Source organism: Pseudonaja textilis, chromosome 2 (assembly GCF_049901715.1).
Source record: "Pseudonaja textilis isolate UNSWEBS1 chromosome 2, rPseTex1.2, whole genome shotgun sequence".
Classification (NCBI taxonomy): Eukaryota; Metazoa; Chordata; class Lepidosauria; order Squamata; family Elapidae; genus Pseudonaja; species Pseudonaja textilis.
In genome coordinates, this window is record NC_141991.1 from 123,070,986 (window position 1) to 123,084,317 (window position 13,332).

Sequence of the window (13,332 nt, forward strand, 5' to 3'; positions counted from 1 at the left end):
ACATATGTTCATGGACACATATTCATATGTAAAAGTTCTCAGTGTTTAGCGATATACAGAAGGTGAACTCATTATGACTTTAGCCAAGGGTAAAACAATTAATAAATTAATCATTAATAAATACCCTGAGTAAAGGCTATCAAAATAACAGAATAACAGAGTTGGAAGGGTCCTTGGAGGTTTTCTAGTCCAACCCCCTGCTGAGGCAGAAAACCCTATAACATTTCATACAAATGGTTATCCAATCTCTTCTTAAAAATTTCCAGTGTTGGAGCATTCATAACTTCTGGAGGCAAGTTGTTCCACTGATTAATCAGGAAATTTCTCCTTAGTTCTAGGTTGCTTCTTTCCTTGATTAGTTTCCATCCATTATTTCTTATACTGCCTTTTTCACTGCTTTGGAAAATAAGTTGATTTGACCCTCTCTTCTTTGTGGCAGCCCCTTAGATATTGGAACGCTGCTATCATGTCATCTGTAGTCCTTCTTTTCATTAAACTAGACATACCCAATCCCAGCAAATGTTCTCTGTATGTTTTATCCCCTAACTGTTTTAAATCAAAGGTTTAAGTTGTGCTTATTCTATACTATAGTAAAATATTATAGCTTTCGCTTAAGAGCCGTGATGGCACCGTGGTTAGAATCCAGGATTACAGGCTAACTCACTGCCCACAGTCAGCAATTCGATTCTGAACAGCTTAAAGTTGACTCCATCCTTCTGAGGTTGGTAAAATGAGGACCCAGATTGTTGGGGGCAATATGCTGACATTGTAAACTGTCCAGAGAGTGCTGTAAAGATCTATGGAGAGGTATATAAATCTAAGTGCTATTGCTACTGCTATTGCTATTATATCAATCAAGCATTGGACCTATGCTGGGTAGAGATCAGTGTGATAATCCAGTGTGAATTAGGATATAATGTAGTGTTGCGATATGACACATCAGTAGGAAGTCACGTACACAGACAACCCAATACACATACAATACATATATAGGGTGACACTATAGGAACAGCTACGTGTAAAACCTGAGTCACTAAGGATTAACCATATATGGCAATGTTTCCTGTTCCTGTACAAAATCCTGAGTCAGCTATGGCATAAGGATTAACCATATATGGCAGTGTTTCCTGTTCCTGTCTAACCTCATGTAACCTAAACCCACCCCCTGCTTGCTGCACAATAAAAGAGAGGGGCAAAGTTTGCTCTGGGCTCTTTTCCTCTCACCAAAAGAAACCTTTGTGTCTGTCATCTTTGCCATCAAGAGGAGCCCACCCAGACAGTCTGTCTGGGTGCAGGTCGTCAGCTGATTCATCCCGGCACTGGGACCTGCAACTCATCAACTGGTGACCCCGACGTGATTTCACAACGTGCTCCTTTTCTAGGGAGACGTCGCCTGACTCCCGTACTACCCACTGGGCAACAGCAAGCGCATTCGTAGTATGGGCTCCCACTTTCCAAAGTTCTGTCCAAGCATGTGGATGAACTTCATTTTTTAGTCAGGAAGGCCAATGCTCTGCAAAGAACTAATGGCATGACAGTCTTTCCTCTTTCAAGGAAAGCTATAATCTCTTTTCTGCTCTATCTTCAAAAACATTGCCCAGCCTATTCCGAGGATGGCACTCTTAAACGCTCCACATGGGAGAAAATTGGGAAATGGATCCATCAACCTCCTCGGGCAGCGCCACATATTCTCTGTACCTGGAGAGCGCTCATGGCTGCGATTGATATTTTTTATCCTTCTCCTGATTCAACTTTGAATCAACAAGATTCCCTCCTCCTTCTTCAAATCCCCCTGCTCTTTCAGCAGCTCCTTTGTCTAATTCCCCCTGCTCTTTCAGCAGAAACTTTACCCATCTCCTCTTTGTCTTCAAACACCCCCGCTCCCCTCCCTCCTCCCCTTCAACAAAAGCCTTACATTCCTCTCCTTCCTCCCCCTTAATCCCCCTCTCCTCTTCCAGCAGAAACTCCACCCACCTACTCTTTGTCTCCAAACGCCCCCGCTCCCCCTCCCTCTTCCCCTTCAACAAAAGCCTTCTCAATTGGGCACGGCCTTATCTTTCTGTCACTACTGCAACCCTTTCCCCTCTATTCCATGCCCTTACGGGCTTGAAACATCCTTCAGATGTGGTCCATCTTACAAGACAGCACTTGGAGGCACTAGCCCAAGTCAACAATACCTTAAAGCAAGTGTGGGTGGATCGCATCATCCCCAACTGTTTGCTATCTTTGGCTATCTTGCCCACACCTGCTCTCCTCACAGCTATTCTCTTCCAAACAGCCCCAAAACAAAGAAGCTGTGCATCATTGAATGGCTTCACCTTCCCCATACTCCTAGGGCAACTATTACCTCTCGGGCCCTTCAGCTCGCCTTGCTCTGTACTAAGGGGCGTCACCGAGCTAAGGCCCTACTCGGCCATGATCTCCAGGCAATACATGTTCCTTCAAACTGTCTCAATGGGACCCCCTTTTCAGACATCTGATGTATTACAGGACGCTCTGGAAAATTGGATTGGTCCCATCTCTTGCCATCTTCCTTCTGACCCTCGTTTGCAGCTAATAAAAACGGTACCTATTACCTTTCCTCTCCAGTAGTTGCTTTTCCACTAACTCAAGCCATCACAATCTTCACTGATGGCTCTAAAACTCATGGTGCCTGTGTCTGGTATGATCAAGGCAACTGGCACAAGCAATTGACAAAGCCCCAATCTTCAGCACAACAAGCTGAATTGGCTGCCTTTAACTTGGCTTTGAAAACATTTCCTGAACAACCAATTAACATCATAACGGATAGTCTATATGTCTCCCAATTGGTCTTACATATTTTTGAGGCATATCTATCTCCTTCTATACAACCATCATTAATGACACTGTTGCTTCAGCTGCAAATGCTCATTCAATCTAGGACCCATTCCCTATTCGTAGCCCACATACGTAGTCATCAACATCTCCCAGGTTTCCTTTCTGAAGGGAACCAGGTAGCTGATACTGCTTGTAAAATACTTCCAATCAGTATTAAGATGCCTCAACCTTCCCCTCTATCAGCAGGGGAAAGTCATAGTTATTTTCATCAAAACAAAAGGCTCTGGTTAAACAATTTGGCATTTCTCTGGAAGAAGCAAAGGCAATCATCCAACAATGTCCCACTTGCAGTTTGCAAGCAAAAACGCTTCCTCAAGGGATTAATCCCAGGGGCATAGAGGCTTGTGAGACATGGCAAATGGATGTCACTCAATTCTCACCTTTTGCCCCTTGGAAATACCTTCATGTGTCTGTTGACACCTATTCAGGGTTCATTATGGCCACCCCTCAAAGGGGAGAGGCGTCAAAGCATGTTATTAATCATTGTATTCGGACCTTCGTAGTGCTGGGATCGCCAAAAATTCTAAAAACAGATAATGGACCAGCCTATATCAGCTCTCAATTCTCTGAGTTCTGCTATCACTGGTCCATTATCCACAAGTTTGGGATTGCCTACAATAGCCAGGGGCAAGCTATTGTTGAAAGGGCTCATCAAACCTTAAAATTGGCATTGCAACGATACATGGGGTCAAATGGCCTTAAGGGCCCCCCTAGCCTCCCAGTATTACAAAAATGTGTTAAATGTTTGTCTGTATACGCTTAACTTCCTCAATCTCACTGGCACCCCTCCCTGTCTGCTGCATCTCGACACTTTACTAAACCACCTGTTCCCACTTCGAGACCACTAGTCTATTATAGACAGTTACCTGATCCTGCGTGGAAAGGACCTGCCGAATTGATCACCTGGGGTCGAGGCTACGCAGCAGTCCAGCTTCCTGACAGAACTCTTTGGGTTCCTGAAAGGTGTGTCCGCCCATATCACCTCCCACAACCAGCGGAGCCATCATCCGAAAAAGATGACAGCACTCCTCTTCTTCCTGCTTGGCTGTTCATTTCGCTGGACTGATGGGACATCCACCAGCCTTAACGCCCACAAACCACACAACATCACATGGGTCATCAAGGACGCTTATGGACAAATACTCAACTCTACAACTAATTACACCATGATTTCTTCCTATTTCCCCAAATTACATTTTGACTTTGCTGAAATGATTATGTATTATTGACAAAAAATCATTTTGTATTCAGGTACAATTGTTTCCCAAAATTGATGTATATAACTCAGAAGATTTTGTTTCTTTACTAGAACCTAGACAATGTAACCTTAGGGCAAAAAGAGAAGTAGTAACTGCTTTGATGCTAACTGTACTGCTGGGATTGGGGCTTCTGGGACGGCCACAGGTATAGGCTGGCCTTGTTACTTCTGATCAGCATCTTCGCCAGTTAAGTGCCACCATAGATGAAGATCTTAGAAGGGTCGAAAAATCCATTCTTGCCTTGCAAACTTCTCTTACCTCTTTATCTGAGGTGGTCTTACAAAACCGCAGAGGCCTAGACCTCTTGTTTTTGAAACAAGGGGACTATGTGCTGCTCTTAAAGAAGAGTGTTGTTTCTATGCTGATAGCTCAGGAGTTGTCCTAGATTCCATGAAAGAACTAGACACCAGATTAAAATTAAGAGAAAGGGAACGAGCTTCACAACATACTTGGTATCAAGGACTATTTAACCTTTCCCCATGGTTAACAACATTGTTATCTGCTATAGCTGGTCCACTTATCCTTCTCTTGTTGGCATGTACCATTGGACCATGTGTGATAGGTAAATTCTTAGAAATCCTTAAAAGAAAATTTGGCCAAATTGATTCGGATTTATACTCAAAACAAAAACAAATTAATGCGCTAATAGAGAAAAAGGCCCTCTTGCAATTCTCCTCAGATTCCGATGACTCTGATAACGAGTTCACCAAAGATGCTGCCAAGGGGAACCACGAATTCTCATGAACCTATGACAGGATGAGTCGGAGGACCTAGACTGGACATAACAGTGAGGATAGTGAGTAAATAGCCCTAAAAACAAGATAAAAACAGAGGAGATGTTGCGATATGACACATCAGTAGGAAGTCACGTACACAGACAACCCAATACACATACAATACATATATAGGGTGACACTATAGGAACAGCTACGTGTAAAACCTGAGTCACTAAGGATTAACCATATATGGCAATGTTTCCTGTTCCTGTACAAAATCCTGAGTCAGCTATGGCATAAGGATTAACCATATATGGCAGTGTTTCCTGTTCCTGTCTAACCTCATGTAACCTAAACCCACCCCCCTGCTTGCTGCACAATAAAAGAGAGGGGCAAAGTTTGCTCTGGGCTCTTTTCCTCTCACCAAAAGAAACCTTTGTGTCTGTCATCTTTGCCATCAAGAGGAGCCCACCCAGACAGTCTGTCTGGGTGCAGGTCGTCAGCTGATTCATCCCGGCACTGGGACCTGCAACTCATCAATGTAGAAGCTTAGAAATCTTTGTGATTTGGACAAATTGTTACACAATTCCTAGGTAACTAATTATTATATAATCTATAAAATTTGTGCCCTGTGAACATATAATTGGTATGTATTTTTTCTTGTCTAGAGCAAAGAAGATATGAGGAACATATTGGGGGCACTAAGACATAATAAAATAATCTGAATACTCACCACTGTAAAGCTGCCTCTTTTCCATTCTTTGCTTAAGTTAAGAGCATTGTGTGAAGAGGTAAAGGGCATCATGATGACATAACTTGAATTTAAACCATTAAATTTATTCCAGAAAGGACTGGTAGTTTTTGAAGACTGACCAAGTGATACTTTTTCCTCTATCTCTAAAAAGTAAATTTGACTCCATATGCAATTTTTATTTGGACCATGAATAAAAATACCAGTTCTCTCCTGAAATAAGTAGAGTGAGCAGTTTTGTGTAATATAAAGCAATACAATAGAAAAGAACATATGTATCTCAGGATTCAACTTTGGAGTCCTTGCTGTTTTCTTGTTCAATTGCACTTTTCTGTTCTTTTATGTATTTAACAGAATAGCGGAAGGGACCTTGGAGGTCTTCTAGTCCTGCTCAGGTAGGAAGCCCTAAACCACCTCAGTCCAATCTCTTCCTAAAAAACCTCCACTGGTTAATTGTTCTGATGGTCAGAAAATTTCTCCTCAGTTCTAGGTTGTTTCTTTCCTTGATTAGTTTCCACCCATTGCTTCTTGTCCTGCCCTCAGGTGCTTTGGAGAATAGCTTGACTCCCTCTCCTTTGGGGCAACCCCTGAGATATTGGAACATGTTACTCCTGGCTCTTCTTTTCACAAAACTCTTTTGCTTTGTCTTTTATTATATGAAAATTCTTAATAAAATATAAATAAAAAAAAGAATTTGAGAAGTAAAGGACATACAAAGTTGAGATGGAAGAAGAAAGGCAAATAGTTTTAATCCACAATGGCTTCTTAGTAGAAGCTTCTTCACTGAACATCTTCAAGAGTTAATGCTATGCTTTGTCTTGCTCCTTCCCAGGGGTTTCTGCCAGTCCTTGAGAATTGTTAATGCAGAAAGCTCACGCTTAAATGAGATTGACATGCACCAAGAGGGAAAAAGGGGGGGAAAGGAGCCAGGTATATAATTAATTGGCTGCTTCAGAGACACCTGGAGCCTAAGAGGCTGTACAGCCAAGAACCGTTCCGCAATTTCACATTAAATTAACACCAGCAATATGCTAGATCACATTACAAGGCCCTCTTAATGTTGTTGAGATATCTCAATCCCCAAGGTCGCTTAAAATAACATATTTTCTTTCTTCAGTTCTTTGGGGAGAGGAAAAATTAAGACCCCAAGATTTATCAGCAGCTGGTTGTTCCTTAAAGCAAATACTGGAAGTCAGAAACAATGTTTTATTTTACCTTATACTGACACCCTGTGGCCCTTTTTCACCATCACATGTTAACACTTTCAAGATCACAGAAATTTTCAAGAGAATAATGATAGGGAAAGACAGGCAGATACTGATTCTCAGATGCAGGGCTGTCTGGTCTTCTGCAGGGTTCAGCTTCCAAAATGTCATTGTAAAGTTATGAAAACTGCTATGTATCAAAAGCTAATATTTCAGTATGAAAAAACAAAGGTTTCCCCATCAGTCATGTCCAACTTTAAGGCATATGATGATCATCTCTGTTTCCTGGCTGAGGCGGGGCCAGGATTGTCCGAAGACAATTTTCATGGTCATCTGGTTAGCATACACACAGGCACACAGAATGCTGTTACCTTCCCACCATAGTGGTACCTATTTATCTATTTGCATTTGCATCAGAGGTGTTATTCAGCAGGCTCTGACCAGTTCTGGAGAATCGGTAGCGAAAATTTTGAGTAGTTTGGAGAACTGGCAAATACTACTTCTGACTGACGATTTTACAGTATCCTTCCCCTGCCACACCCACCAAGCCACACCCACAGATCCGGTAGCAAAAAAAAAATGAATTCCAGCAATGATTTGCATGCTGCTAGGTGGACAGGATTTTAGCATTAGTTTATTATTTTCTTTTAAAGACAATTCTGCAGGAGATAGGATTATTTAATTTTCAGAAAGATTGTGAAAGTATTCGCACAAAAATTTCCTGATATGTCAACCCACCAATTTTTGTGCTGGCATATCTCTCTCTCTCTCTCTCCTCTCTCTCTCTTCCTCTCTCTCGTCTCTCTTCCTCTTGTCTCTCTCTCCCTCTCTCTCTCGGCATAAACAAGGCCTTATATCCTACTTTGGAACAAGCAATATTCCTGAGAAAGAAAGAGAAGAAGAGGACCACTCATCAGTTATAACAATGATCATGTACCATTAGAAGATCTGAAAGACCAGATCATCATGAAGAAAGACTGTGGTCTCTAAGGTAAGTGATCAAACATACATACATACATACATACATACATACATACATACATACATACATGCCAGAGGTGGTTCTGACCAGTTCTGGAGAACCGGTAGCAGAAATTTTGAGTAGTTCGGAGAACCAGCAAATACCACCTCTAACTGGAGATTTTACAGTATCCTTCACCTGCCATGCCCACTAAGCCGTGTCCACAGAACCGGTAGTAAAAAAAAATTTAATCCCACCATTGATGCATCCATATATACGTACATACATACATACTTACATACATATATACACACACATAATTTCTAAATATGATATATTTCTATGTTTCATAGGGCTTCCATCTTAAATACATAACTCTGGGTGGTTAACAACAGTCCAGAAATAAATCAGTCGTAAAATCTCAAGATACAAATATAAACAAAATAGGAAAGAACAACCATAAGTGACAGCAGCTGAGGCACCATAACAGAGTCACAACACAGCTATACCTGCAATATATCAGGGTCAACTAACAGTATGGCCCAATCAGCCAGGTCTTCACAGCCTTGCAGAAGGTGAAGACGGTTGGGAACCTCCAAATTTCAGAGAAAAGGCTTTTCCCCATATTCTAAAATAAACGTCTATTGTTGCCAGAAAACTCCAGTTGCAAAAATCTGGGGAAGGGTCAAATCCAAATAATAATTTCCTTAACAATCTGCACACAAGTTATGGATCCCTTCAGTGAATTATCATATTTCTGAAAGATTTTAGTCCTTGAAACATTTCAAATTGATGGTGTTTTGAAAGATGATGCTACCATTAATGAATAGTGTAAAACATCACTTTTCAGTTGTACTGAATCGTCATTCTTCATAATTAGTATTTTTCTGTATTTCAGAAGGGTACAAGGTCTAAAGAGGCTTATCACTCCAGAAGTGCCACTCACTTACTGAAGAAAAAAAAGGAAGAATAAAATCCTCCCCGTCTCTCTGTGTCTTCACAGAATTACAGCTGGAAGAAGTTGGTTTAATAGCAATAGCACTTAGATTTATATACTGTTCCATAGTGCTTTATAGCAGTGACCCCAAACCTTTTGAGCACCAGGAACCGGTTCCATGGAAAGAGGTTTTTCCGTGCTCCAAAGGGGGCATAGTTTTGCATGCTGCCTGCATCCCTCAAATGGGGCTTTGCTTGTTTGCACAACCTGGTTTCTGGCATGCCACGGTCCAGTGCCAGACCATGAACCAAGTTGGGGACCCCTGCTTTATAGCACTCTCTGAGTGGTTTACAACCTCAGCATATTACCCCCAACAAACTGGGTCTTAATTTTAGTGACCTCAGAAAGTTGGAAGGCTGAGTCAACCTAGAGCTCTGACAAAATCGAACTCCAGACTTTGGGCAGAGTTAGTCTGAAATACTGCATTCTAACCAATGCACCACTGGGGCTCTTTTGGGGTAGGAATCCAGATTAAACTATCTCTCTAAAGTTAAAGACTGGGAAGAGAAGCCACCTCCAACTTCACCAGATTCAACTGGAAGAAGAGTGTCTCAAAGTTGAGTTGCTACTTCACTGTGGAATCAAAGGGATTGAAAAAAGCTCTACAAAAGTCAGTGCCCTGTGCTGTAGCTCTCTCTCTCTCTCTCTCTCTCTCTCTCTCTCTCTCTCTCTCTTTCTCTCTCTCTCTGTGTGTGTGAGTTTTAGGAGAAGAGATCTGAGCTATGAGCTATGGTTACATTAAATGCACTTCACCTTACCACCATTTTAAACCAAATGTTTTAAACCACGAGTGTATTTTAAGATAAGATATGAAGAAAACACTATTTATTATATTTGTAAATTAGAATTCAATTATGCAGAGATGAGAAAAACATTGCATAGCCTTTACCAACCCTGCTTATAGCCTTTGCCCAGGAAAAGCCTGAATAGCAAAGATAAGAAATTCTCTCTTGCAAAAGGTCTAAATTTCACAAAGAGGTATGTTGCCCACACTAGTCTTTTCCTCATGACTTTTCAGTAACCAGTAACACAACTGTATCTGAAAGAAGCACATGGTGGCCATCGCTTTTTCAGCCATATCCACATAAATGTTCCCATCTTGCCTCAAGCTACCTGTCAGTCCACCTTAAGTCATCTTTAGCCCACTAGTGTTACAGTAGATTTACATGATCATCCACTACCTCGAAGAGAAGGCAAACAGTGTGGGGATCTGCAACAGCAGCAGGATAGAGATCAGCAATAGGGACAACAATCTTATTTATGTATTTAATTAACCAAAGTAAAACTAACCATGTATTTCCAAAAGAAACCAACAATATACTAAATAAACCACTAACAGGGACTTTGTACCCACCTTACCTCAAGGCCTGATCTTTAAAAAATTGGTGAATGTCATCAAGATGGGAACCACATGAATCTCTTGGGGGTTGTTCCAAAAAGCAGTGACAAAGGAGGTGAGCTTCCCTGATCTAGGCAGGAGATGCTGTTTAATCAAAAAGACCTGGAGTGTGTACCTACTCTTCCCAATCTATCTTGGATACACAGAAGCTATTAGAGAGAGGAGCTTCTTCAAATACCCAGGCACTATGCCATATTATGATTGGAACATAATGTGATGATTGTAGGATCTCTTAAAGGTGAGAGGAATAGCACTTCAGCTCAGCAGTGGAGAAAGGCAACGTGCATAGTAGTTTTGACACGGAGCAACTTAGTTTTCAACTTTGAAGCCGGTTGCCAAGCCAATGTCTTACTCAAAGAAATTTCCCTGCATAGCATACCACTAGAGCACAAGATTCTCCAAAAGTAGAATGGAACATGTGACTCTCATGTCTCATTCTACTTTTGGAAAAAGGACTACAATGCAAGGGAATCTAGAAATAGGCCCCTGGCAAAAACAGAGCTCCCTGAAAATTCTTCATTGTCTATGTGCATGCTATGCCCAAAGAAAATGAAAATACAAAATTGTTTATTTAATCCTTACCAAAGAAGCTCTTTTTCAACATCCAAAGGAAAAAAAAAATGCATGCCAGTTTAAGACTATATAACAACAATCAACAGAATGCTTATTCTTTAAGGCAGGGGCATCAAATACAAGGCCCACAGGCTGGATCTGGCCTGCAATGTGGTCGGACCTGGCCTGTAGGACTGCCCTGGAAAATGTAAAGGTCTGACCAGGAGACACTTTGGCCCGGTCTACCTAATGGAAATAGAAAACATCAGGCCAGCATGGCTTCAGCCCGGTCTACCCAATGCAAAGAGGAAACATGCCAGCCATTTGGGGAGTGGTGTCAAGCTGGCCATGCCCACCCATCATCCACACACACCCCTGAAGTCAACCACAGCCCTGATGCAGACCGAAACTGAGTTTGACACCCCCGCTTTAAGGACTTTCCAGCGAGCTCTGTGATCTCTAATTGTCAAAAAAAAAAAAAAAAGCTTACTCAGCTTTGCTCTATTTTTTAAAAGGCAATTTTTCAAATATGTTTTCCATATAATCATTTGTGTTGCAACTAGGGGTAGGATTCTACCGGTTAGCACCGGTTCACTAGAACCGGTTGTTACGGTTCCTGGTAGTTTGGAGAACCGATAAATCAGGCCTCTGGCTGGCCCCGCCCCTCTCCACCCACTTCTCCACTCCCTACCCAGTCAGTCCCTATCGCACATGCACAACATCGTGTGCATGTGCGACATGCCTGCAGCCTGCTTTTCCCAGCCGCCAAGCCAGCCATTGCTGTCTGCCTTTCACTGAGGTAGAGCAAAAAGCTTGCAAGTCCCCCTCCCTTTGGGAATGGCTCCTGTCTCTTCACAGGTAAGCCTACAAGTTATGCTAGCTCCTCCCCCACTGTCCCTGGGCCTCTCCTAGTCATCTCTGGGGCTCCCTGGGCCTCACCCAGCCTACCTACCTGCCCCCACATCCCTGGGCTTGGCTGGCTGGCTTCCCCACCAGCATGGACCCATTCTGCTGGTGGCACTGGCTGGGACCTACCTACCTGTCCCCCCATCCCTGGGCTCACCTGGCTGGCTAAACCGCCACGCGGCATTTTCCCACCTCTCCCTACCATGTGGTGGCTGTGGCACAGTGAGCTGTGGGGCCTTGAGCAGCCCTCCCGGACCTCAAAATACTTTCTTGTGCAGTAGCAGTAGTGGACCCGGCTGTCTCCTGTAAGCAGGGCCATTGCTGCAGCGCCTCCACCGCCTCTGCCTGCTTCTCCTGGGGGCAAAACGAAAGGAAGCAGACAGAAGCGCTGTGGCGATGGCACTGCTTATAGGAGGCAGCCAGGGCTGCTGCCGCCGCTGCACATGGAGGTACTTTGGGAGGGCTGGGGGGGGGGTGCTCAAGGCCTCACTGCAGCCGCCACCATTGCCACCACACATGCCTTTCAGAGGACTGGGGTAGGGGGTGCTCAATGCCCCATACGCCACCTCCCCCTTTTTCTTTTTCCCGCCACCCGCTGCTGACTGAAGCTTGCCAGATCATTCAGTTCATCCCAAACCAGGCGTGTGTATGTGTGTGTTTGTGTGTGTGAGAGAGAGAGAGAGAGAAAGAGAGAGAGCAAGAAAGAAAGAGGAAGGGAAAGAAAGAAAGAAAGAAAGAAAGAAAGAAAGAAAGAAAGAAAGAAAGAAAGAAAGAAAGAAAGAAAGAAAGAGCAAGAAAGAGGGAGAGCAAGAAAGAAAGAGAAAGGGAGAGAAAAAAGAGAGCAAGAAAGAAAGAGCAAAAAAGAAAGGATGGGAGAGAAAGAGAAAGGAAGAAACAAAGAAAAAGAAATAGGAAGGAAGGAAGAAGGAAAGAAAGAAAGAAAAGAAGAAGGAAGGGGGGGAGAGAGAAAACTCTGTACTATTATTTTTAATTGTTCCATTGTTTATCATATATTAATATTTTATACTGTCCCTACACCTAGAGTGATTTTACTGCCTTTCTTTTGCCCAGGTATTTTTCAGGGTTTACAATACATGCATTCAATTTCTATAGTCCAGAGCATAAATACATGTGTTTCATAGAATTGAAAGGGACTTTGGAAGTCTTATAGTCCAACCCCCTGCTCAAGCAGGAAAACTGAGGATGCCAAACTCTGAGTAGAGGTCCTGGGAAGGTGTCAGAATAACAGAATAACACTTAGAAGGGACCTTGGGGGAAACCCAAGACCATTTCAGAGAAATGGCTGTCCAGTCTTTTCTTAAAAACCTCCAGTGTTGGAGCACCCAAAACTTCTGGTAGCAAGCAGTTCCACTGGTTAATTGTTCTCACTGTCAGGAAGTTTCTCCTTAGTCTTAGGTTGCTTCTCTCTTTGTTCAGTTTCCATGCATTGCTTCTTGTTTGCCTTCTGGTGTTTTGGAAAATACATTGCCCCCCCACTCTTTCTGGCAGCCCCTTAAAAGCCTGTTGCCTACCACACTCTTGGACAAAGCATTTGCCCAAGTGGCCCATGAAAGTACATCTATAGTATGTAGGTAATAAAGTCAAAAAAGGTGAACAACATTCTTACAGAACTATAGATACACTGAGGCTAGGTGTGACAAGGAATGGCTGGGGGGGGAGGGGCCTGGCGAGGCACCTCTTGATGTGAGTGACATTGAGTTGGTCAC

The 13,332-nt window shown here is 42.9% G+C and overlaps 1 protein-coding gene across 1 annotated transcript in view; it reads right to left on the reverse strand.

Annotated features, from left to right (window-relative positions):
* The window catches only part of RAB11FIP4 (RAB11 family interacting protein 4), a 184,345-nt gene that overhangs the window by 97,245 nt on the left and 73,768 nt on the right, over positions 1-13,332 (reverse strand). The gene's annotated exons all lie outside the window — the stretch shown is intronic.